The sequence below is a fragment of the Somniosus microcephalus genome, chromosome 8 (genome assembly GCF_052327205.1).
Source record: "Somniosus microcephalus isolate GS21.2 chromosome 8, FLI_Smic_1.0, whole genome shotgun sequence".
Lineage (NCBI taxonomy): Eukaryota > Metazoa > Chordata > Chondrichthyes > Squaliformes > Somniosidae > Somniosus > Somniosus microcephalus.
Window position 1 is genome coordinate 59253269 of NC_140994.1, and position 26494 is coordinate 59279762.

Sequence of the window (26494 nt, forward strand, 5' to 3'; positions counted from 1 at the left end):
TGGCTAAAGTGGACTGGAAAAATAAATTAAAGGGTAAGACAGTTGAAATGCAGTGGCGGGCATTTAAGGAGATATTTCATAAGCCTCAACAAAAATATATTCCAATGAGAAAGAAAGATTTTAAGAAAAGGGAGCACCATCCATGGCTAACTAAGGAAGTAAAGGATGGTATCAAATTAAAAACAAAGACATACAATGTTGCCAAGATTGGTGGGAGACGAGAGGATTGGGAAATTTTTAAAAACCAGCAAAGGATGACTAAAAAATAATAAAGAGAGAGAAGATCAATTATGAGAGTAAACTGGCAAGAAACATTGGGCTAGAAATTCGGGTTCCCACAGGTGTGTACTCACCCGTAAGGCCAACAAAAGTGCCGGTTTCGCACATGCACATCGCATGCACTGGAAACCGGAACTTCTGTTCCCTTGAAGGAAGGGGTTCGGAGGTCAAACGCATGCGCCGGAGAGGCAGCGCGTAGACCTGGAACTTCCAATTTTTTTACAGATTTCTCTGTGCGGGTAGGTCCCTAGCAGCTGCGCATGGAAAAAGCAGGCGCAAGGCCTGCTTTTATCAAGGTAAGAGGTTAATTAAGTAAAATTAAAACATTTTTCCACAGGTTTATCATTTTAAAATACTTTAAAGAAAGGTAAGTTTATTTTTAGCCCCATTAAAAACTTTAATTAATTTTTTCAAAAATTTAAATTTTTGTTTAAAATAGTTAATTTATGTAATTTATAGTTATTTTAAATATGTGATTTTTAAAATAAATTTATTTGAAGTTTTACTTAGGTTTTGGGGCCGATCTCTATTCACAGATTTGACAGGTCTTCCTGTCAAATCTATGAATGGAGATTCCCTGCTCCGATTGGCTCCCCATGCCTAAGTGATCCCAGGGGATGCTGCGAACTAACTGCACCCTTGGGATACACGAGCACGGCACACCGGCAGCAGGAGAAGGCCCGGGATCGGAATCCCACGCGTGCCCACAGCACAACGGCGGGCACGCTATGTAAGTGCAGGTCGGGGGCTTGCGCCCGCGGGAAGCCTCCGACCCGAATTTCTGGCCCATTAAAACAGATAGTAAGAGCTTCTACAGGTATATAAAAAGGAAGAGTGTAGCTAAAGTAAACGTTGGTCCCTTAGAGGATGAGACTGGGGAATTAATAATGGGGAATGGGGAAATGGCAGAGGCTCTGAACAAATATTTTGTATCTGTCTTCTCGGTAGAAGACACTAACAACATCCCAATAATGGATAATCAAGGGGCCACAGAGAGGGGGGAACTAAAGGCAATTACAATCACTAAGGAAATAATACTTGGTAAAATAATGGGACTAAAAGATGACAAGTCTCCTGGACCAGATGGCCTGCAGTCCAGGGTCTTAAAAGAAGTGGCTGCAGAGATAATGGATGCATTGGTTGCAATATACCAAAATTCCCTGGACTCTGGAGAGGTCCCAGTGGATTGGAAAACCACAAATGTAACACCCCTATTTAAGAAAGGAGGGAGACAGAAAGCAGGAAACTATAGACCAGTTAGCCTAACATCTATCGTTGGGAAAATGCTGGAGTCCTTTATTAAGGAAGCAGTAGCAGGGCATTTGGAAAATCATAATGCAGTCAAGCAGAGTCAGCATGGTTTTATGAAAGGGAAACATGTTTGACAAACTTGCTGGAATGCTTTGAGGAGGTAACGAGCAGGGTGGACAAGGGTGAACCAGTGGATGTGGTGTATTTGAATTTCCAGAAGGCATTCGATAAGGTGCCACATAAAAGGTTACTGCATAAGATAAGAGCTCACGGAATTGGGGGTAATATATTAGCATGGATAGAGAATTGGCTAACTAACAGAAAGCAGAGAGTCGGGATAAATGGGTCATCTTCCGGTTGGCAAATGGTAACTAGTGGGGTGCCACAGGGATCAGTGCTGGGGCCTCAACTATTTACAATCTACATTAATGACTTGGATGAAGGGACCGAGTGTAATGTAGCCAAGTTTGCAGATGATACAAAGATGGGTGGGAAAGCAAGTTGTGCAGAGGACTCAAAGAACCTGCAAAGGGATATAGACAGGCTAAGTGAGTGGGCAAACATTTGGCAGATGGAGTATAATGTGGGAAAGTGCAAGGTTATACACTTTGGCAGGAAAAATAAAAAAGCTAATTATTATTTAAATGGAGAGAGATTTCAAAATGCTACACTTCAGAGGAACCTGGGGGTCCTTGTGCATGAAACACAAAAAGTTAGCATGCTGGTACAGCAAGTAATCAAAAAGGCAAATGAAATGTTGGCCTTTATTTCAAAGGTGTTGGAGTATAGAAGCAGGGAAGTCCTGCTACAACTGTACAGGGCAATGGTGAGACCACACCCTGAGTACTGCATACAGTTTTGATCTCCTTATTTAAGGAAGGATATACTTGCATTGGAGGCAGTTCAGAGACGATTCACTGGGTTAATTCCAGAGATGAAGGGGGTTGACTTATGAGGAAAGGCTGAGCAGGCTGGGCCTATACTCATTGGAGTTTAGAAGAAGGAGAGGTGATCTTATTGAAACATATAAGATATTGAGGGGGCACGACAACGTAGATGCAGCGAGGATGTTTCCCCTCGTGGGGAAATCTAGAACACGGGGGCACAGTTTTAGAATAAAGGGTCACCCTTTTAGAACCGAGATGAGGAGGAATTTCTTCTCTCAGGGGGTCATAAATCTGTGGAATTCTCTGCCCCAGAGAGCTGTGGAAGCTGGGTCATTAAATACATTTAAGGTGGAGATAGACAGATTTTTGCAAGATAAGGGAGTGAAAGGTTATGGGGAGCGGACTGGGAAGTGGCTTTGAGCCCAAGATCAGCCATGATCTTATTGAATGGCGAAGCAGGTTCGAGGGGCCAAGTGGCCTATTCCTGCTTCTATTTCTTATGTTCTTATGTAGAACCCACCCACAGGTAGATACATGCAGAATATCAATGTGAAATTTCAATAGCATGTTAATATCGTCAAAAATAGATTAAAGCACATTGTTAGGACGGGATTAAATTGTGCTCGAAAGCAATTTGGAACCTGATCAATTTTATCATATTTCACCACCCCAATGCTACTAGTATGACTGCCTCAGTGTTAAATTTCAATTAATTTGGGAGCTAAATATTCCAGGCTATAAGATCTTTAGTAATCACCTTTTGGGAAAACTATTATGTGCACTAGAAGTAGTTGCAAATGTTTCATTTGGATAACGGTTAATAGCAAATGTTAAAAGCACTTGGAGTGCTCACACTGGACCTAATGGGTGTAATTTTCCAACTCCACGCTTCCAATGGGCAGTCCTGCTCACTGACAGCACATATCAACAACAGCAACTTGCATTTATATGGTGCCTTTAATGTAGTAAAACATCCATCATTTGGATGTTATTGAACAAAAATTGACACTGAGCGAAATAAGGAGATATTAGGACAGGTGGTCACAGAGGTAGGTTTTAAGAAGCGTCTCAAAGGAGAAGAGAGAGTGAGAGTGGCAGAGCAGTTTAGGGAGGCAATTCCAGAGCTTAGGGCATGACAGCTGAAGGCACGGCCACCAATGGTGGAACGATTAAAATCAGGGTTGTGCAAGAGGCCAGAATTGGAGGAGCGCAGAGATCTCGAAGGGTTGTAGGGTGGGAGGCAGTTACATAGATAGGGAGGGGCGAGGAAATGGAGGGTTTTGAAAACAAGGATGAGAATTTTAAAATTGAAGCATTGCTGTTCTGGGCGCCAATAAAGGTCAGCAAGCACAGGGGTGATGGATGAATGGGACCTGGTGCGAGTTGGGATACATAGAATATACAGCACAGGTAGTGCAGGAGTCCCCTGTGGCCATCCCCCTCTCCAACAGATACACCACTTTGGGTACTGTTGGGGGGGATGGCTTACCAGAGGAAGGCAGCAGCAGCCAACTTCCTGGCACCAGGGGTGGCTCTGCTGCACAGAATGGGAGGAAAAAGAGGGGTAGAGCTATCGTAATAGGGGATTCAATTGTAAGGGGAATAGACAGGCGTTTCTGCGGCCGCAAACGAGACTCCAGGATGGTGTGTTGCCTCCCTGGTGCAAGGGTCAAGGATGTCTCAGAGCGGCTGCAGAACATCTTGGAAGGGGAGGGTGAACAGCCAGTTGTCGTGGTGCATATAGGCACCAACGATATAGGTAAAAAGCGGGATGAGGTCCTAAAAGCGGAATATAGGGAGTTCGGAGATAAATTAAAAAACAGGACTTCAAAGGTAATAATCTCAGGATTGCTACCAGTGCCATGTGCTAGTCAGAGTAGAAATAGATGGATACTTCAGATGAATATGTGGCTAGAGGAATGGTGCCAGGGGGAGGGATTCAAGTTCCTGTGACATTGGAACCGGTTCTGAGGGAGGTGGGACCAGTTCAAACCGGACGGTTTGCACCGGGGCAGGGCTGGAACCGATGTCCTAGGGGGAGTGTTTGCTAGTGCTGTGGGGGAGGGTTTAAACTAAAATGGCAGGGGGTTGGGAACCTGAGCAGGGAGACAGAGGAAAGGGAAACAAGGATAAAAGCAAAAGATAGGAAGGAGAGAAACAAAAGTGGCAGTCAGAGAAATCAACGGTTTAAATCAAACGTGGCCACAGTAAATAATAATTCTAATAGGTCTAAGAGCGTTAAAAAAACAAGCCTGAAGGCTTTGTGTCTTAATGCGAGGAGCATTTGTAATAAGGTGGATGAATTGGCTGTGCAAATAGAGGTAAATGAATACAATTTGGTTGGGATTACGGAAACGTGGCTCAAGGATGGCCAAGACTGGGAACTCAACATCCAGGGGTATTCGATATTCAGGAAAGATAGGTAAAAAGGAAAGGGAGGTGGGGTAGCATTACCGGTTAAAGAAGGGATTAACACAATTGTAATGAAGGATATTAGCTCTGATGAGGTGGAATCTGTATGGGTAGAATTGAGAAATACTAAGGGGAAAAAAAGTTAGTGGGAGTGGTATATAGACCTCCAAACAGTAAGGCGGAGGTTGGGGATGGCATTAAAAGGGAAATTAAAGAAGCGTGCAATAAGGGCACAGCAGTCATCATGGGTGACTTTTGTTAGATCCATGTAACTTAATGTTGTGTCCTTCAATAATCAGACAACAGACTGCAGGGAACGATTCAACAGGTGTTTACTGAATGAGGGTTACTCTAGAACTAACTATACAGATCACTACTCAGGGTTTATATACAGGTGTGGTCACTGCCGGTATTACAGTATACAGGAGCTGTAAAAAGTAGTTCTCTCCCTTAAAGGTACATACATTACAATTCCTCCCCTTTTAGATTAACAGTACCATAACACTCATTTAACAATTAAATATCAAACTAATTACAATTAACACTTTTAACATGTCGGATCATTTCGGGTCTCCTTCTCTATACCACGTTAGTTACTGGCAAGCATTCAATTATAGTCAAATGAAATATTTCGACAGGATCCACTGCTGGTGCTTCCTCCGCAGTAGGCAGTGGCAGACATGATAGCCCATCAGCGTTTCCATGCTGTTTCGTGCCCTTATACTCGATTTCATATTGGTGCGCCCCTAGAAAAAGGGACTATCTTTGTAGCCGTTGCGCAGTCATCACCGGAACGCCCTTCTTTGGATTAAAGATGGAGACAAGTGGTTGGTGGTCAGTCAGCAAGGTGAACTTCTGCCCGTGCAGATAGTGATTGAACTTTTTCACTCCCCACACTAGGCTGAGGGCCTCCCTGTCAATCTGGGCGTAGTTACGCTCGGCTGAGGTTAGTGATCATGACGCAAAGGCTATTGGCCTCTCTGAGCCGTCCGAGAATTTGTGCGACAGCACCGCTCCAATGCCGTAGGGTGACGCATCACATGCCAACCGAATTGGTAATGCCAGGTTGTAATGGGCCAACACCTCTTTCGATGTGATTAGTGTTTTGCTCTTCTGGAAAGCTCATCTACATTCGTCACACCACTTCCATGGCACCCCAGTTTGCAGTAGGGTGTTCAGTGGGTGTAGTATTGTAGACAAATTTGGCAAGAACTTATGGTAGTAGTTTACCAGCCCGAGGAGCGGCCTCAGTTGTGACACATTTTCCAGTGCTGGAGCCTTGACTACTGCCTCAATCTTCTCTGGGGACTTATGTAACCCCTCTTTATCGATAACGTGGCCACAATACGAGATCTGTTTTCTAAAAAACTCGCATTTGGGGCGGTTAGCTCGGAGCCCATATTCCTGCAATCTAGTGAGCACCTGCTCCAGGTTGGCAAGGTGATCACTGTCATTTTCGCCCGTGACCAGGATGTCGTCCAAATAACACTGGGTCCCTGGGATCCCTTGCAGGACTTGTTCCATTGCCCTCTGCCAAATAGCCGGAGCTGATGCTACCCCGAATACCAGCCGGTTGTATTGGTAGAGACCTTTATGGGTGTTGATTGTGAGGTATTTTTTTGATGCTTCTTCTACCTCCATTTGCAGATACGCCTGGGCCAGATCAATCTTAGTGGAGCGTTTCCCTCCAGATAGCGAGGCGAAAATATCTTCAATCCGCGGAAGTGGATATTGTACGGTGTGAAGGACCGGGTTCACTGTTACCTTAAAGTCCCCACAGATGCGAACCTTCCTTGGTTCCCCAGGCGTGCTGCTCAACGACTTTTTCATCACAGGGACGATGGGTGTAGCCCACTCACTCCAGTCTACCTTGGACAGTACACCTGAACGTTCCAGACTCTCCAGCTCTGCTTCGACGGCTGGGCGGATCGCATAAGGTCTGGCCTTAAAAAATTTTGGGCTTGCGTTTTCTTCAATTTTAATCGTCGCTGTCATGCCTTTTAGTGTTCCAAGTCCTTGCTGGAACACTTCTTTCGCATCAGTTAGGATCTTTGACAGTTGCCCAGGTGTGACGTCGTCATCCTTTTTGTCAGCCACAGTCAGTGCCTGTATGGAATGCCAATCTAGCTGTATCTTCCGGATCCATTCACGTCCTAGTAGTGGTGGTCCTCCATCTGGCAATACATATAGGTCCATTTTTGGTGTTTCCTTGCCGTTATATATAACGTTCACCCTTATTTTTCCTTTGGGGTAGACTTTTTGCCCCGTGTACGTCTTCAAGACAATCTTTGTATCTCTCAAGGGTATATTTCAGAATAGCCGCTTGTAGTCCCTTCGGTTTATGACTGTTAGGGCTGATCCTGTGTCCAATTCCATTTTCACTTGGACTCCTGCTATCTTGAGCGTGACCCAGATAGTTTGGTGATCCTCCATTTTGATCACCTTATGTAGTTTCAGACAACCCAGCTCCTTGCTTCCGGAGTCTGTATCACTCTTCTGTTCGTCTGAACTACACTTCGTCACCTTATGTACCTTCTTGTACTTCTCCTGTGGAGATTTCTTGCTGCTGGTTTTCTTTCCTGACCTGCAAACTCTTGCTATGTATCCTACTTTTCCACACTGTCTGCACATTTTGTCCTTGAACCAGCAATCATTATGGTCGTGTGTTGTTCTGCCGCAGCGATAGCACTTCACTGTTCCATATGACATTTCATTTGTGCCATATTCTTGCGGGCTCCATTGTATCTCTGCAGCGCCCCGTGCTGCTGCTCCATGTGATACTGCAATGCTGAAAGCCTTGTCCAGCGTAAGATCCTTTTCTGATAGAAGCCGTTTCTGGGTTCCTTCACTTTGAAGCCCACACACAAACTTGTCCCTTAAAGTATCTGCTAGTCCCGTTCCAAACTGGCAGTGTTTCAATAGCTTGCGCAGTTCCGTTAAATACTCAGCATTACTTTCGTCTTTATGCTGGTTCCTTTTGTGAAACTTAAATCTTTCTGCTATCAGCAGCGGTGTGGGGTTTAAGTGGTCCTGTAGGATTGACACTATGTTTTCAAAATCCTTTTCTACTGGCTTCTCTGGGGTTACCAGGTTTCGTAGTAAGCCATACGTTTTTGCACCCATTGAATTCAACAATACCAGCGCTTTCTTGTCATCTGGCACCTCATTCGCCTTGCAGTATACTTCTATGCGTTCAACATATGTCGTCCACTCTTCGACTTCATTGTCGAACGCTGTGATACAGCCACTCTTCGGCATTTTTGGGTGTGGTTAGACTGGCTTAAAATGGCGTCTCCCGCACTTTCCTTTCTTCCCCGCTGTGGCTTAAAATGGCCTCTCCCGCGCTGCTGCCAACGCCGCTCTCGGCGGTCCTCGTGGCAAATGGCGACGCCCTGTGGGTTTCGTGCGCTGCTCCTGCGCTGCTGCCAATGCCGCTCTCTGCGGTCCTCGTGGCAATGGAAGCGCCTCGCGTTTTCCTGCGCGCCTCTCTCCCCCGTTGACGCTGCTCGGCCCTTGAACACCGGCTGCGCTCTCTCTCGTCTCTCTCCCCCGTTGACACTGCTCGGCCCTTGAACACCGGCTGCGCTCTGCTCTCTCTCGCCTCTCTCCCCCATTGACGCCGCTCGGTCCCGAACACCGGCTGTGCCCTGTGCGCTCTGCCCTCTCTCTCTCCCCCGTCGATGCTGCTCGGCCTTTTTCTGTGCCGATCGGTCGGGCTCTAGCCCGCCGCTGTCCGGGAAGGGTCTGCGCAGTACCTGTTGCCAGCCTGTTTCGCTGGACCACCGTGACTGGAAAGCCAAGCCTGGCTCTCGACAGCCTCCCCTGCGATGCTCAAATCTCCGCTGGATGACTGGGCGGTTGCCCGTGGTCGACGCCCGTTCTTCTGGACTCGACCTTCTTCCACTGTTCTCCAGGAGCGAATCCCTGGGAGGTGCTGCAGAGTTGCAGGTAGGTTCGAATCTGCCACGTCGCCAATGTTAGATCCGTGTATCTTAATGTTGTGTCCTTCAATAATCAGACAACAGACTGCAGGGAACGATTCAACAGGTGTTTACTGAATGAGGGTTACTCTAGAACTAAGTGTACAGATCACTACTCAGGGTTTATGTACGGGTGTGGTCACTGCTGGCACTACAGTATACAGGAGCTGTAAAAAGTAGTTCTCTCCCTTAAAGGTACATACATTACAACTTTAATCTACATATAGATTGGGCCAACCAAATTAGTAACAATACTGCGGAGGAGGAATTCCTGGAGTGTTTACGGGATGGTGTCCTGGACCAATATGTCGAGGAACCAATCAGAGATCAGGCCATCTTAGACTGGGTATTATGTAATGAGAAAGGATTAATTAGCAATCTTGTTGTACGAGGCCCCTTGGGTCGGAGCGATCATAATATGATCGAATTCTTCATTAAGATGGAGAATGAAGTAGTTGACTCAGAGACTAGGGTCCTCAATTTAAATAAAGGAAACTACGATGGTCTGAGGAGCGAGTTGGGTAGGATTGATTGGGGAATGGCACTCAAAGGGTTGACGGTGGATAGGTAATGGCAAACATTCAAAGACCGAATGGATGCGCTACAGAATTTGTTCATCCCAGTTTGGCATAAAAATAAAACAAAAATGGTGACTCAACCATGGCTAACAAGGGAAATTGGCCAGAAAAAGCAATAATCCTGAGGATTGGGAGCAGTTTAGGATTCAACAAAGGAGGACAAAGGGATTAATTAAGAAAGGGAAAATAGAATATGAGAGTAAGCTTTCAGGGAACATAAAAACTGACTGTAAAAGCTTTTATAGATATGTGAAGAGAAAAAGATTGGTGAAGTCAAGAGTAGGTCCCTTGCAGTCAGAATCAGGGGAATTTATAATGGGGAACAAAGAAATGGCAGACCAACTAAATACATATTTTGGTTCTGTCTTCACAAAGGAGGACACAAATAACCTCCCAGAGATGCCGGGGTACATAGGTTCTGATGAAAGGGTGGAACTCAAAGAAATCAATATTTGTAGGGAAATGGTGTTAGGAAAATTGATGGGACTGAAGGCCGATAAATCCCCAGGGCCTGATAATTTACATCCCAGGGTACTTAAGGAAGTGGCCCTAGAAATAGTAGATGCATTGCTGGTCATCTTCCAGAACTCGATAGACTCTGGAACAGTACCCATGGATTGGAGGGTAGCTAATGTTACCCCACTATTCAAAAAAGGGGATAGAGAAAAAGCGGGGAATTATAGTCCGGTAAGCCTGACATCGGTAGTGGGGAAAATGCTAGAGTCCATTATAAAAGATGTAATAGCAGAGCACTTGGAAAGCAGTGACTGGATCGGACAAAGTCAACATGGATTTACAAAAGGTAAATCATGCTTGACTAATCTACTGGAATTTTTTGAGGATGTAACTGGTAAAATAGATAAGGGAGAACCAGTGGATGTGGTGTATTTGGACTTTCAGAAGGCTTTCGATAAGGTCCCACATAAGAGATTAGCGTGCAAAATTAAGGCACATGGGATTGGGGGCAAGGTATTGACTTGGATAGAGAACTGGTTGGCGGACAGAAAGCAAAGAGTTGGAATAAACGGGTCATTTTCCGAGTGGCAGGCAGTGACTAGTGGGGTACCGCAAGGATCGGTCCTAGGACCCCAGCTGTTCACAATATATATTAATGATCTGGACGAGGGAATTGGATGTAATATCTCCAAATTTGCAGACGACACAAAGCTGGGTGGGAGGGTATGCTGTGAGGAGGATGCCGTGAAACTCCAGTACGATTTGGACATGTTGGGTGACTGGGCAGAAACATGGCAAATGCATTATAATGTGGATAAATGTGAGGTTATCCACTTTGGTGGCAAAAACAGGAAAGCAGATTATTATTTGAATGGCAATAGATTGGGAGAAGGGGAAGTGCAAAGAGACCTGGGTGTTCTTGTGCACCAGTCGCTGAAGGTAAGCATGCAGGTGCAGCAGGTGGTTAAGAAGGCAAATGGTATGTTGGCCTTCGTAGCAAGAGGGTTTGAGTACAGGAAAAAGGATGTCTTGCTACAGTTGTAGAGGGCCTTGGTGAGACCGCACCTTGAGTATTGTGTGCAGTTTTGGTCGCCTTACCTGAGGAAGGACGTTCTTGCCATGGAAGGAATGCAGCGAAGATTCACCAGGCTGATACCTGGGATGGCAGGAATGACGTATGAGGAGAGATTGTGTCGATTGGGCTTATACTCACTGGAGTTTAGAAGATTGAGAGGGGATCTCATCGAAACCTATAAAATCCTGTCAGGCCTGGACAGACTAGATGCAGGAAGGATATTTCTGATGGCCGGGGAGTCCAGAACCAGGGGTCATAATCTAAGGATAAGGGGTAAGCCATTTAGGACTGAAATGAGGAGGAATTTCTTCACCCAGAGGGTGGTGAACCTGTGGAATTCTCTGCCACAGAAGGCAGTAGAGGCCAGTTCATTAAATATATTCAAGAAAGAGTTGGATATATTTCTTAAGGCTAAAGGGATCAGGGGATATGGGGAGAAGGCAGGGACAGGGTACTGAATTTGGATGATCAGCCATGATCTCATTGAATGGCGGAGCAGACTCGAAGGGCTGAATGGCCTACTCCTGCTCCTATCTTCTATGTTTCTATGTTTCTATGTTTCTCCCTGTGGTAGCGAGTTCCACATTCTCACCACTCTCTGGGTAAAGAAGTTCCTTCTGAATTCCCTATTTTATTTTGGTGACTATCTTATATTGATGGCCTCTAGTTTTGCTCTTCCCCACAAGTCGAAACAAGTCTGTATCCACTCTATCAAAACCTTTCATAATTTTAAAGACCTCTATTAGGTCACCACTCAGCCTTCTATTTTCAAGAGAAAAGAGACCCAGCCTGTTCATCCTTTCCTGATGGGCATACCCTCTCTGTTCTGGTATCTTCCTTGTAAATCTTTTTTGCACCCTCTCCAGTGCCTCTATATCCTTTTTATAATATGGTGGCATTTGGATGAGTTCCAGTTTATGGAGGTTGGAAGATGGGAGGCCAGCCAGGAGCGCATTAGAATAAAGTCTAGAGGGAACAAAGACATGGTTGAGAGTTTCAGCAGTAGATGAATTGAGGCAGGGGCGGAGACGGGCGATGTTACAGAGGTGCAAGTAGGTAGTCTTGGTGATGGAGCGGATATGTGGTCGGAAGCTCATTTCAGGGCCAAATAGGAAAATAAGGTTATAATGGCAATGTTCTGAATGGTCTGGTTCAGCCTCAGACAGTGACTAGGGAAAGGGATGGATTGGGTGGCTAGGGAACATAGTTTGTAGCGAGGACCGAAAACAATGGCTTTGGTCTTCCCAATATTTAATTGGAGGACATTTTTCCTCATCCAGGACTGCATGTCAGACGAGCAGCATGACAAATCAAGGCCGGTGGAGGGGTCAAGGGAGGTGGTAGTGAGGTAGAGCTGGGTGTCATCAGCGTGCATGTGGAACTTGGTGTTGTGTTTTTGGATGATGTCACTGAGGGGCAGCATATAGATAAGGATAAGATATAGACCAGGACCTCAAACCCGGCATGAAGCTCATGGCCTACAGAGCAGCAGTGATACCCACCCTGCTGTATGCCTCAGAGACATGGACCATGTACAGCAGGCACCTCAAAGCACTGGAGAGGTACCACCAACACTGCCTCCGCAAGATCCTGCAAATCCATTGGCAGCATAGGCGCACCGACGTCAGTGTTTTTGCTCAGGCCAACATCCCCAGCATCGAAGCTTTGACCACGCTCGATCAGCTACGATGGACGGGTCACATTGTCCGCATGCCCGATACGAGACTCCCAAAACAAGCGCTCTACTCGGAGCTCCGGCCCGGCAAGAGAGCCCCAGGTGGGCAGAGGAAACACTTCAAGGACACCCTCAAAGCCTCCTTGAAAAAGTGTAACATCCCCACCAACACCTGGGAATCCCTGGCCCAAGACTGCACAAAGTGGAGGAGAAGCATCCGGGAAGGCGCCGAACACCTCGAGTCTCTTCGCCGGGAGCAAGCGGAAGCCAAGTGCAGGCAGCGCAAGGCACGCACGTCAACCCAAGCACCCCACCCACCCACCCCTTCAACCACCATCTGCCCCACCTGTGACAGAGACTGTAGGTCCCGGACTGGACTCATCAGTCACCTGAGAACTCATTTTTAATGTGGAAGCAAGTCATCCTCGGTTCTGAGGGACTACCTAAGAAGAAGAGATAGATAAGAAATAGGAGAGTGCCAAGGGAAAGGGATGGATTGGGTGGCTCCAGAGGTATCTCAACTTTGGGCATGCACTTGGCATGATTTTCCAAACATTTAAATTAACGGCACTGTGTACACCCAAATCTCCAATATATACTGCCAATAAGCGACGCTCCCTGCTGGAAGTGCAAAGTCGGAAAATTTCTCACTTCTATATTTTATTCTTATTAAAGCATGTAAGGATTTAAGTGGAATAGTTCTGGTAATAGAGGGACGAGCTAAAAGATAGGAGAGAGACCTGGCATTGACAAGGTGAGACCAATGACATTTCAGGCTTCCAGAGGCATCTGATTCAGACCATCCTTTTATCACTACAGACAAGGTACTAAATGCAAAGTAAAGTTCCCTCCACACTGCTCTAACCTCTGTCTTAGAAAACACTATTTACTGTGATAGTACATTATTTTCTTCCGATGTGCACGAATGCACGTAGCATAAGAAATAAAATAAATGAGTTTGAAACACAAATTCAGCTTAAAGGGTATGATACAGTAGACTTTAGAGACCTGGCTACAAGCTAGGCATGATTGGGAGCTAGATATTCCAGACTATAGGATCATCAGAAAGGATGGAGAAATTGGGAAATGGGGAGAAGTAGCAATATTGATAAAATACACTATTACCACAGTAGAAAGAAGGGTTTCAGTAAAGGGGATCTGGCTGTGGAAACAGCATGGGTTGGTTTATGGTACAGCAAAGGATGCAAGACTCTTTTGAGAGTTGTCTACAGACCTCTTGACAGTAGTGATGTAGTAGGGGAGTGGATAAATACCGAGATCAGGGAAGCATGTCGCAGAAATAATGTGGTTATAATATGAGATTTTAATTTTCATGTAGACTGGGAGAAGCAGGACAACTCAAGTAGTAAATCAATGAATTTCTAGAATTTACCTGTTTTCTAGAACAATATTTGAGAACCGACAAGGGAACAAGGTCATATTAGATTTAGTGATGAGTAACAAACCAGAATTAGTTAACAATCTGATGGTTAGGGATCATATTGTGAATAGCGTCCATAATATGATTGAATTTGATACGAGGTTTGAGAGGGAAAAGGGCGAGTCCCAGACCAAGGTTATATATTTAAGTAAGGCAAACTTCAAAGTGATGAGAAATAAATTGACTACAGTAAACTGGGCTGATAATGGGTAAACCTACAGACAAACAGTGGGGAGTATTCAAAGAAGTATTTGGTGCCATACAATACTAGTAGATGCCCCTAAAAGGCAAATGTTAAGCAACCATAGTCAACAAATAATATAAGGGACAGTACCAAGCTAAAAGAAAAGGCTTACACAAATGCAAGGAAAAATAGAAATCCAGTGGACTGGGAGAACTGTAGAAAGCAACAAAGGGATACAAAGAAAGTAATATGAGGTGCAAAAGGGAATATGAAGAAACTTGCAAGGGATATCAAAGCTAACATTTAAATTTTTTATATTAAGAAAAAGAGAGTGATAAGAGGGAATGTGGACCCAGTAAAGAATATAATGGAGAATTTGGAAATAACAGAATTGTTTCATGAATACTCTGTATCTGTTTTCACAGTTGAGGAAAAAAGACAAAATATCAACGGTAGAAACCCAACCTAAAAGCAAAGGGAGGAACTTATTGGATTTAGTGTACATTAAAAAAAAGCGGTGAGAGAAAATAATGGGACTTAAAATAAATAAATCTACAGCACCTGATGGTTTCCACCTCAGGGTTTTAAAAGAAATAGGTAAGGAAATTGCAGATGCAATAGTCATAATTTTCTACATTTCACACAAAGGGTAGTGGAAATCTGGAACTCTCTCCCTAATAGGCTGTGGATACTGGGTCGATTGGAATTTTCAAGACTGAGATCAATAGATTTTTGTTAGGTAAGGGTGTCAAGGAACATGGATCAAAGGTAGGTAAATAGAATTGAGGTACTGATGAGGCACGATCTGATTGAATAGTGGAAAATGCTTGAGGGGCTGAATTACCTACTCCTGTTCCTATTATGTCTCTGAGTCAAACTGCCAAATTGTGGTTAGTTGAGTGTTGTGGACCGTATTTGAGATTTTCCTTCAGATCCTAGTCATCAGGCACCAGAAAGTTCTATCTCTTCAAATTACCCATTTCTAGACCTGCGTTAAATGGCACTGAAGCATTCCTCATTAAATTTGAAATGCAAAGCAATTTACAATATAAATCTGATCTTATGATATATTGATTTTTAAATTTGGATTTCAACCATACATATGAATTCAAATATAATGTCCCTGTTTGTATCAAACTCCACTTTGTTCCTGATTTAATCAGTATCACTGTGTCACAGCAATATGTGTCATGTGCATGTCTGGTTATATACAATGATTCTGTTTATCCCAAACTATTCAGGCAGTGTATGTTTAAATGGTAGTATATTACATCTTTTATGTTTAACAAAAAATGAATACATCCCTTCTGGGAATATTTTCTTAAAGCTTATTCTCTGTGAAAAGAAATACAATTTTAATAAATCAAAGATAATATGTTCTTATTCCAAATGGTCCTGCCAGTCTTCCTGCTTTCCTCGCGTCAGATGCAGAGACAGGTTTAACAGTGATGTTCTCATGTCAATCACTGTATAATACACTATCTTAGAAATTGAGCCAGATTGGGTGGAAATGAACAAATGCAGTCCTCTTCATCTGCCAAATTGAAAATGCTTTTCCTGCTGAAGTAACAAGAGCTTTCCTCACGTCTTTATTCTCTTTTGATGAAACAAACAGAGAATTGATTTTTACAAAAATGCATGCAATCTTGTATGGCAGATAATGGTAGAATAGGTTGCAGGTAAATTATAGAAATAAGTAGTCCCGCCTGAGGCGTACTGCTCTTTTAAGCATAATGACTAGCATTGTGCGCTCTTGCTAAAGCAACATTTTGCTATTCTGGTGATAAGATGGTTATTTTAATAATCATTTTTCTACTGCCATTAAAGCCTGACATGGTGAACAACACTAGATTAAAGAATAGGGAGAAACTTTTGATCTAACAGCAGGTGCAGACTCTAAAGCAAACATTTATTTTTCAATCCAGCCCTATTGTCATAAAACCACCCAGCTGGGGTCCTGGATTATTGAGGTCATGGCTCCAGCTGTGTCCAGAAAGGAAACATTTGTTCAAAAATATTTTCCAAATAATAAAATAAATTCTCGGGGATAGGTGCTCTTTTTTCATAAATGGATTTTGCAGCACACATATACTCCTCATAGTGTAATGATTGGTGTGTTCCTTCCACCACAAATCCTTCATGGTGCACATTAGCCTGCTTTAAAATAGATAACCATGAATAACACCTAGCATCTCCATCAGATCTATATTTATAGCAGTAGCTGCATATTGGAGGTAGTCTTGTGATTCAATTCTCAGTAATCAATATGTAGCCTCAAGCTTCCATCCTTCTTTATGGAGAACTGCTACTGGACATAAACAACAGCATCTGGGCTTAACCAATTGCCATGCCAATAACTCTTGTGTATGCCTACTTGTATAAGGCTTTGTTTTAGATATTCCTACTGCACAGGGGTATCAGTTACCAAGTTAATTCTCAGCCTTAAGCTACGAATACAATCTATGCCATCCTGAGAAAATGCTGCTGCTTCTTTTTTGAGACTTGACCATTTCTTAGCGGCCCTGTCCCTTCACCAGGTATCTGATTCATATAAAGTCTGTCACTAGTTTCCTTATTGTCTCTAACATGATCTAATGGCTAACAAAAAAAAGAAAAACTTGAATTTTTTTTAATGGCGTCTTTCACGACCTCAGGACATCCCAAAGCACTGCACAGCCAACGAAGTACTTTTGAAGTGTAGTCACTGTTGTAATGTAGGCAATGCGGCAGCCAATTTGTGCTCAGCAAGGTTCCGCAAACAACAACGTGATAATGACCAGATAATCTGATTTTTAGTGATGTTGGTTGAAGGATAAATATTGGACAGGACTCCACTGCTCTTCTTCAAAATAGTGCCATGGGATCTTTTACATACATCCACCCAAGCAGGCAGACGGGGCCTTGGTTTAATGTCTCATCCAAAAGACGGCATCTTCGACAGTGCAACGCTCCTTCAGTACTGCACTGGAGTGTTAGCCCGATTATGCGCTCAAGTTTCTGGAGTGGGGCTTGAGCCCACAGCTTTCTGAATCAGAGGCGAGAGTGCTACCCACTGAGCACTTAAAACTTTATTTTCCTCAAGAGAACTTTATGGGGCTTTCATAACTTTTGTCTTGTAAGAAGGATTATTTTCTTCAATCCTGATCTCAGCTACATTTTTCAGATAAGGCAGCTGTTCCTTAACATCCACATCTGTAGAAAAATGTAACAATTAGGGTGTGCAAAGACTCCTCTTCCCAAAGGAAACTGGGACAGCCGACCCAGCGGTACCACGAAGGTATGTGAATGTCTGACTAACTGGGATACTTGATGCACCCCAGGGGGCGATTTTCATGTGCTTACTGCCCTGTCCACGCTGAGAAATAAAGTGGTAGGCAGACAAAAATTACAAAAAAAAACTACTGCGCCTCGATTTTCAAGAGGGGCAAAGCGAGAGTATGAGAATAGAATGACAGCCAACATAAAAGGGAATCCAAAAGTCTTCTCTATAGGCATATAAATATTAAACGGGTAGGAAGAGGAGGGGTGGGGCCGATTAGCGACCATAAAGGAGATTTACGCATGGAGGCAGAGGGCATGGCTGAGGTATTAAATTAATACGTTGCACCTGTCATCACCAAGGAAGAAGATGCTTGTTAAATCCGTGAATCTTGAGGTATGGTGTTCTTCAATAAATAGACGGAGACTGCAGATGAACAATCAACAGGTGTTTACTGGATGAGGGTATTCTAAAAACTAACAGTACAGATCCCTACTCAGGGTTTATATACAGGTGTGGTCACTGCTGGTACTATAGTATACAGGAGCTGTAAAAGTAGTTCTCCTCTTAAAGGTACATACACTACAATTCCTCCACTTTTAGATTAACATTACCATAACATTCATTTAACAGTTAACACTTTTAACATGCACATTAACTGAAATAGTCCATTTATAAATTCAGTCTTTGGGGCGGCTTCCTGATCCTTTCTGGATAGCGCCTTTCCTGAGTGTCTTGCTCTTGGAGCGGAGGCGATTCTGCCCCCCTGTCGTCGGTTAGTTCATCAGCTTCCGATGCTACTGTTTCTGGGGTAGATGCTACCGGTATGTCGGGTTCATCACCAGGTACGCGAGACATGGGGTTGACTCGTTCCTGTGACGCTAGGATCTGGTCGACATGGCGTCTCACAATGTTCTCCCCAACATCCACTGTGTACACTAGTGGCCCCTGCCGTGTGCATATCGTTCCTGGTTGCCATTTCTCTGTTCGGTAGTCGCGGGCCAAGACTGGTTGTCCTACATTGAAGCTCCTTGTCGGCTTCTCATTGATGTGCTGGAATTGCTTATTCTCAACATTTCTTCATACATTTGGTCTGAGCAAATCCAGACGAGATCTCAACCTTAGGTTAAAGAACATCATGGCCGGGGTCTGGTTGGTAACTGCATGTGTCGCATTTCTGTAGGCTAACAGGAAATTGTCCACCTTATGCTGCAGTGGAATGTCGTCATCGCACATGGCACTGACTGCCTTTTTAAAGGTTTGTACGAACCTCTCAGCCAATCCATTTGTGGCTGGATGATACGGGGCGGATGTGTAATGCCTTACCCCATTCCTTCTCATAAATTTCCGAAACTCTTCGGACACAAACTGTGGTCCATTATCAGAGCAAATCTGCTCTGGCAAGCCGTTCCTGGCAAATATGATCCGTAGGACTGCAATCGTTTTCTCCGTAGTGGTGGAGGACATTTTGATCACCTCAGGCCATTTCGAGTGAGCATCCACTGCTATTAAGAACATTGAGTCCATGAATGGACCAGCAAAATCAATATGCACCCGTTGCCATGGAGAGGAGGGCCACTCCCATGGGTGTAGAGGGGCATGTGGTGGTGCATTTTGGACCTTCTGGCATCCTGAGCAGCTCTTGGTTAGGTCCTCAATTTGTTGATCGATCCCCAGCCACCACACATAAGCCCTAGCAAGGCTTTTCATTTTCACCCCTCCCAGATGGCCTTCGTGAAGCTCATTGAGCACTCTCTCCCTTAACTTGGGTGGAATTACCACTCGGGATCCACACATCAATGACCCCTGGCATACTGACAGCTGTTCTCTTCTGGATGAGAATGCTGGCAACAGTGAGTCGCCATGTGTTGGCCATCCCTTCACCGTCAAATCATATACCTGAGACAGTGTCGGATCATTGCGGGTGTCCTTCTCTATAACCGCGTTAGTTACTGGCAAGCGTTCAATTATAGTTGAATAAAATATTTTGACAGGGTCCACTGCTGGTACTTCCTCCGTAGTAGGCAGTGGCAGGCGTGATAGCCCATCAGCGTTTCCATGCTGTTTCGTGCCCTTATACTCTATTTCATATTGGTTCGCCCCTAGAAAAAGGGGCCATCTTTGTAGCCGTTGCGCAGTCATCACCGGAACGCCCTTCTTTGGATTAAAGATCGAGACAAGTGGTTGGTAGTCAGTCAGCAAGGTGAACTTCTGCCCATGCAGATAGTGGTTGAACTTTTTCACTACCCACACTAGGCTGAGGGCCTCCCTGTCAATCTGGGCGTAGTTGCGCTCGGCTGAGGTTAGTGACCGAGACGCAAAGGCTACTGGCCTCTCCAAGCTGTCCGGGAATTTGTGCGACAGCACCGCTCCAATACCATAGGGTGATGCATCACACGCCAACCGAATTGATAGTGCTGGGTTGAAATGAGCCAACAACTCTTTTGATGTGATCAATTCTTTGCACTTCTGGAAAGCTCGTTTACATTCGTCATTCCACTTCTATGGTACCCCCGTTTGCAGTAGGGTGTTCAGTGGGTGTAATACTGTAGACAAATTTGGCAAGAACTTATGGTAGTAGTTCACCAGCCCGAGGAACGACCTCAGTTGTGACACATTTTCCAGTGCTACAGCCTTGACTACTGCCTCAATCTTTTCAGGGGACTCGCATTTGTGGCGATTAGCTCGGAGCCCATATTCCTTCAATCTAGTGAACACCTGCTCCAGGTTGGCTGTCATTTTCGCCCGTGACCAGGATGTCATCCAAATAACACTGGGTCCCTGGAATCCCTTGCAGGACTTGATCCATTTTCCTTTGCCAAATAGCCGGAGCTGATGCTACCCCGAACACCAGCCGGTTGTATTGGTAGAGACCTTTGTGATTGTTGATCGTGAGGTATTGTTTCGAGGCTTCTTCTACCTCCATTTGCAGGTACGCCTGGGCCAGATCAATCTTAGTGAAGCGTTTTCCTCCAGATAGCGAGGCGAAAATATCTTCAATCCGCGGAAGCGGATATTGTACCGTGTGAAGGACTGGGTTCACTGTCACCTTAAATTCCCCACAGATGCGAACCTTCTTTGGTTCCCCAGGCGTATTACTCAACGACCTCTTCATTACAGGAACGATGGGTGTAGCCCACTCGCTCCAGTCCACTTTGGACAGTACACCTGAACGTTCCAAACCTTCCAGCTCTGTTTCGACAGCTGGGCGGATCGCATAAGGCACCGGTCTGGCCTTAAAAAACTTTGGGCTTGCATTTTCCTCTATTTTGATCGTCGCTGTTATGCCTTTTAGTGTTCTGAGTCCCTCCTGGAACACTTGTTGTGCGTCAGTTAGCATTTTTGACAGTCGTCCAGGTGTGACGTCATCATCCTTTTTGGCCTCTACCGTCGGTGCTTGTATGGAATGCCAATCTAACTGTATCGTCCAGATCTATTCACGTCCTAGTAGTGGTGGACCTCCATCTGGCAATACATATCGGTCCATTTTTGGTGTTTCCTTGCCGTTGTATATCACGTTCACCCTTATTTTTCCTTTGGGGTAGACTTTTTGCCCCGTGTACGTCTTCAAGACAATCTCTGTATCTCTCAAGGGTATATGTGAGAATAGCCGCTTGTAGTCCCTTCGGTTTATGACTGTTAGGGCTGATCCTGTGTCCAATTCCATTTTCACTTGGACTCCATCTATCTTGAGCGTGACCCAGATAGTTTGGTGATCCTCCACTTTGGTTACATTATGTAGTTTCAGACAACCCAGCTCCTTGCTTCCGGAGTCTGTATCACTTTTCTGTTCGTCTGAACTACTCTCCGTCACCTTATGTACCTTTCTGTACTTCTCCTGTGGAGATTTCTTGCTGCTGGTTTTCTTTCCCGACCTGCAGACTCGTGCTATGTGTCCTACTTTTCCACACTGTCTGCACACTTTGTCTTTGAACCAGCAATCATTCTGGTCGTGTGTTGTTCTGCCGCAGCGATAGCACTTCTCTGTTCCATATGACATTTCGTTTGTGCCATATTCTTGCGGTCTCTGTTGTATCTCTGCAGCGCCCCGTACTGCTGCTTCATGTGATACCTCAATGCTGAAAGCCTTTTCCAGCGTAAGGTCCTTTTCAGATAAAAGCCGTTTCTGGGTTCCTTCACTTTGAAGCCCACACACAAACTTGTCCCTTAAGGTGTCTGCCAGTCCCGCTCCAAACTGGCAGTGTTTCGATAGTTTGTGCAGTTCTGCTAAATAATCAGCATTGCTTTCATCCTTATGCTGGTTCCGTTTGTGAAACTTGAATCTTTCTGCTATCAGCAGCGGTGTGGGGTTTAAATGTTCCTGTAATATCGTTACTATGTCTTCAAAGCTCTTTTCCATTGGCTTCGTTGGGGTTACTAGATTTCGTAATAAACCATACGTCTTTGCACCCATTAAATTTAACAATACCGACGCTTTCTTGTCATCTAACACCTCATTTGCCTTGCAGTATACCTCTATTCGTTCGACATATGTAGTCCAATCTTCGACTTCATTGTCAAATGCGGTGATACTGCCACTCTTCGGCATTTTGGGTGTGGTTTAAAATGGCGTCTCCCAATGGCTTAAAATGGCGTCTCCCGCGCTTTCCTTCCTCCCCCGCTGCTGCCAACGCCGCTCCCGGTGGTTCTCGTGGCAATGGCGGCGCCCTGTAGGTTTCACGCGCTTCTCCTGCGCTGCTGCCAACGCCGCTCTCGGCGGTCCTCGTGGCAATGGCGGCGCCTCGCGGATTTCTGTGCGTCTCTCTCTCCCTCTCTTCGACGCTGCTCAGCCCCTGAACACCGGCTGCGCCCTGTGCACTCTGCCCTCTCTCTCTCTCCCCCGTCGACGCTGCTCGGCCCTTTGCTGTGCCGCTCGGTCGGGCTCTAGCCCGCCGCTGTCCGGGAAGGGTCTGTGCACTACCTGTTGCCAGCCCGTTTCGCTGGACCACCTCGACTGGAAAGCCAAGCCTGGGTCTTGACAGCCTCCCCCGCAATTCTCGAGTCTCTGCTGGATGACTGGGTGGTTGCCCGTGGTCGACGCCTGAGTCTCTGGCCTTGACCTCCAATCCACTGATCTCCAGGAACGAATCCCCGGGAGGTGATGCAGAGTTGCAGGTAGGTTCGAACTTGCCTTGTCGCCAATGTTGTGTCCGTGTATAATAAGACACAGACTGCAGGAGAACGGTACAACAGGTGTTTACTCAACGTGGCTCACACTGGAACTGATCTGTACAGATTACTACTCAGTGCTATATACAGGTATGGTCACTGCCGGTACTGCAGTATACATGAGCTGTAAAACATAGTTCCCCCCTTAAAGGTATATACATTACAGAGGGAGTGAATGTTTAAGGTGGTGGATGGGGTGCCAATCAAGTGGGCACAACCCTCTTCCTTTGTGCTAGGTATAACTCCAGTCAGTGGGGAGTTTCCCCCCCTGATTCCCATTGACTTCAGTTTTACTAGGACTCCTTGATGCCACACTCGGTCAAATGCTGCCTCGATGTCAAGGGCAGTCACTCTCACCTCACCTCTCGAATTCAGCTCTTTTTTCCATGTTTGGACCAAGGTTGTAATGAGGTCTGGAGCCAAATGGTCCTGGCGGAACCCAAACTGGGCATTAGTGAGCAGGTTATTGGTGAGTAAGTGCTGCTTGATAGCACTGTCGATGACACCTTCCATCACTTTGCTGATGATTGAGAGTAGACTGATGGGTCGGTAATTGGCTGGTTTGGATTTGTCCTGCTTTTTATGGACAGGACATACCTGGGCAGTTTTCCACATTGTCGGATAGATGCCAGTGAACATCTTGGCTAGAGGCGCGGTTCAGTTCGGGTTTGATATTTTTTACATTTTAACATCCCACCCGACCCAAACCCACCCGTTTTTGGGGGTTAATATTACCCCCATGTCTCCTGGTCATGACGAGGCACAGTGCAGCTAATCAGGGATGCAATATCATATTATATTATGTCGACCACTGCAAACTCTTAATATTTAACAAGAGCTTCAGTGTATGACAGGTTTGAGGAACATTATGCAAGATATGCACTCACTCGAAAATTAAACCTAGGTATTTTTTTGTTCCTCTTTATTTTAGTATAATTGGAATGTCAGGGTTCCCATGGGAGGTCCTGCATTCGCACGTACGCGCCAACTGCAATGTTCACTAGAAGTAGAAACAATGACAGGTGATTTTTGATGTGGTAATTGTTTGCCATATTTTATAACTGCAGGATCTAATAGCACCTCTTCTTGGCATGTGTGGGTGGTACTAAATATATTCAGAAATGTAACCCAGCATGCAGCTTACACAGAAAAAAAGGGGAAATAAATAAGAAAGTGTTATGAGTTTTTCCTAATACCTTGCAGCACAGCACACACTGTGAGTGCGAAAACGCTGCGTCTTACACTCTGCATTTGGCAAAAAAGTAATATATTCAGCACATTAATCGCAGTTACATTTCTCACTTTGCATCTGGTTAATTCAATTTCACATTTGTGCAAACATTTCATAACACTGACTGCGCAAAGTTTCACATTCAATGTAAAATAAGGCACTTGTTTCCTGTTTATCTATCACTCATGATCTGAGTAAGTGGAATGGCCCTTAAAGTTCCTGTGATCTGTGTGTGACCATTCCTGCATGTTGCCAACAACATACTGACTTAATCATTCATCGGGCAATAAATAACTCTTAACAGTTATACCGTAACCTAGTACAACAAATCTCCATCTATGTCACCAATAATGACGACATTAATTGGACCAAATTTTATCTGCACAGTCTCAGCTGTTCCTAAAACTAATTATGAGGGTAAATCACCTGGTGGGAGGTGCCGACTGGCCAGAAGAGGCCAAGGTAACTTTGCTGTGAAACCCTTGTGGGCCAGGAGAAGCAGAAGCGCCCCCCACCCCCCACCCGCCGCAGACCCCACAAGGAATCCTTGGGCCTCCCCAACCCCAGCCTTGTCTCTCCCTCTCCGCGCTGGCATCCTCGGCTGCCAAAGCCCTTGCCCAGCATTAACTTTATGCCAAAGGCCGTTTCCTTGGGTCGTTGGCATTCTAAGGTGCCCGACCCGATCTCCCACTCCTGCCCGCTGGCCCTCATGTCAGTCCAGTTGGGTTCAAGAGGGAGACTGCCTTGCATTATTCAGTTGAGGCTCAGAAGTTAAAATGCCCCATGCCTCACACTGAGATCCCGTGAGGGTTTTCCTCCTGCTTGCATCCCCATCCATCCCGAACGCACCTCCCAGTTAAAATCGAGGTTTCTCCATCAGTCTCTCCTCCCCTCAGTCGCCTCTGTACTCTGTATGTCTCCATCATTTCTGTGTGGCTCCTTTATTGATTTACTTAATATGTATTCCTTATGCTTTTAAGGCCACGAGTATGCATATACCAAGTTATATTTGAGGCCAGGGAGATGCAATCAAAGAGGTGTTGCAACAGGAGTGTTTTAGAGAGAATGTGAGGCTGAGGGTCAGGCTATGAAGGACTGGGGGAACTGCAGGAGGTAGGAATCAACAGATTGGGGTTGAAGCATGGAATGAACAGGCAGAGGGAGTGGGCAAGGGCTGGAGAAAACTAATCTTGGTTGACATTCGGGGTTAAATTGGATAACGGGCACAGGGATCGCGATGTGCAATTAAATCGCGTCCATCGATCGCACAGCAGGCAAGATTTCTGTGAGCAGCCAGTGCTCCCCATGCTATTCATTGGCTGCACGCATCAGCAGGGGATCCAATAAAGCTAGCCTGCACCTCTTAAAGGGGAGGTGCACTGTGGCTGCTGGTGGTGCTGTGATCATTCTGAATATTGTGGAAGAATCAACAATGGCTGAACATGGGAGAGAGCCTGCACCAAGGTTTTTGGACGCTGTGCTAGAGGTCTTGGTGGAAGAGGTGGAAAGAAGGAAAGAGGTCCTGTGTCTTCAGGTGGGCCAGAGGCTCTCCAGACACATGCTCAGAAGGCAGTGGCAAGGGATAGTGGAGGAGGTCAATGGCAAGCATGTAGCCACAAGGATCTGGATGCAGTGCAGGAAGAAGTTTAATGATCTCACATGAGTTGCTAAGGTCAGTGAATGCATCTTCAAATGCCATATCCTACCAACTGCACCACTAGCCTCATCCACTGCTAAATTCATTAGACCCCCATCACTCACCTACCAACAACCTCTATTAATCAGGAATCATACCCAACATTCATATGCTTTCCCTCACTCTCACGCACTTAGCACTGTTGCAAGCCTCACACCCATATCTCAAATCTTGCACACACTGGCGGCTATTCAACCATGATAGCCACATCACCTAAACATATTGCACGACACTCACTGACACACTTGCCTCTCTCTTGCAGGAGAAAGTGGCGCACAACCGGAGGCAGCAGGAGCTAACCGGAGGGGGAGCGGCACGTCTGCCTGTTCTAATCCCCATGGAGGAGACAGTGCTGGTCATTATGGGAAGGACCAGTACTGAGGCCGCGGCCACCAGTGGGGTTGAAGCAACTGAAGATGAGGGTATCCGCATAACTAATCCTCCTTCTCTCATCCCACTTCTCCCTCATCCTCTTCTGACTTACAAGCCGCAGATGGTGTAAGCATGCACTTCTTACTTTCTCCTCTCCCCCACCATAACCTTACCCTTGTCCCTTTTTCATCTCAAATACTCAAGAACTGGAAGCTGCCCAGGAAGTGGAGGAAGACCAAGATAACAGTGATGATGAAGACACACCATCACTCGATTTCACACTCGTAGCCACCAGCTCAGATACTGACTCTGCGCATATCTTAGAGGATAGCATAAAGGCGGTATCTGTACAAGGTGAGACACCGGGCAAAAGGGTGCTGCAGCCAGGGAAGGGGGCAAGGATAGCGCAGGTGCCAGCTCGCCAGTGCGCACACAGAAATACCTTCTCCCTCTTCTAGCAACTTATCCTGCTCTGCATGGCCTCGTCTCATTCTCCCAATCATGCTCAGTGCCAAGAGGAAGCCCTACTAAGCCACCCATGTCTGGAAG

At 45.5% G+C, this 26494-nt stretch overlaps 1 protein-coding gene across 1 annotated transcript in view; it reads right to left on the reverse strand.

Moving 5' to 3' along the window:
• Nucleotides 1-26494, reverse strand: part of dntt (deoxynucleotidyltransferase, terminal) — a 656785-nt gene that overhangs the window by 553236 nt on the left and 77055 nt on the right. The gene's annotated exons all lie outside the window — the stretch shown is intronic.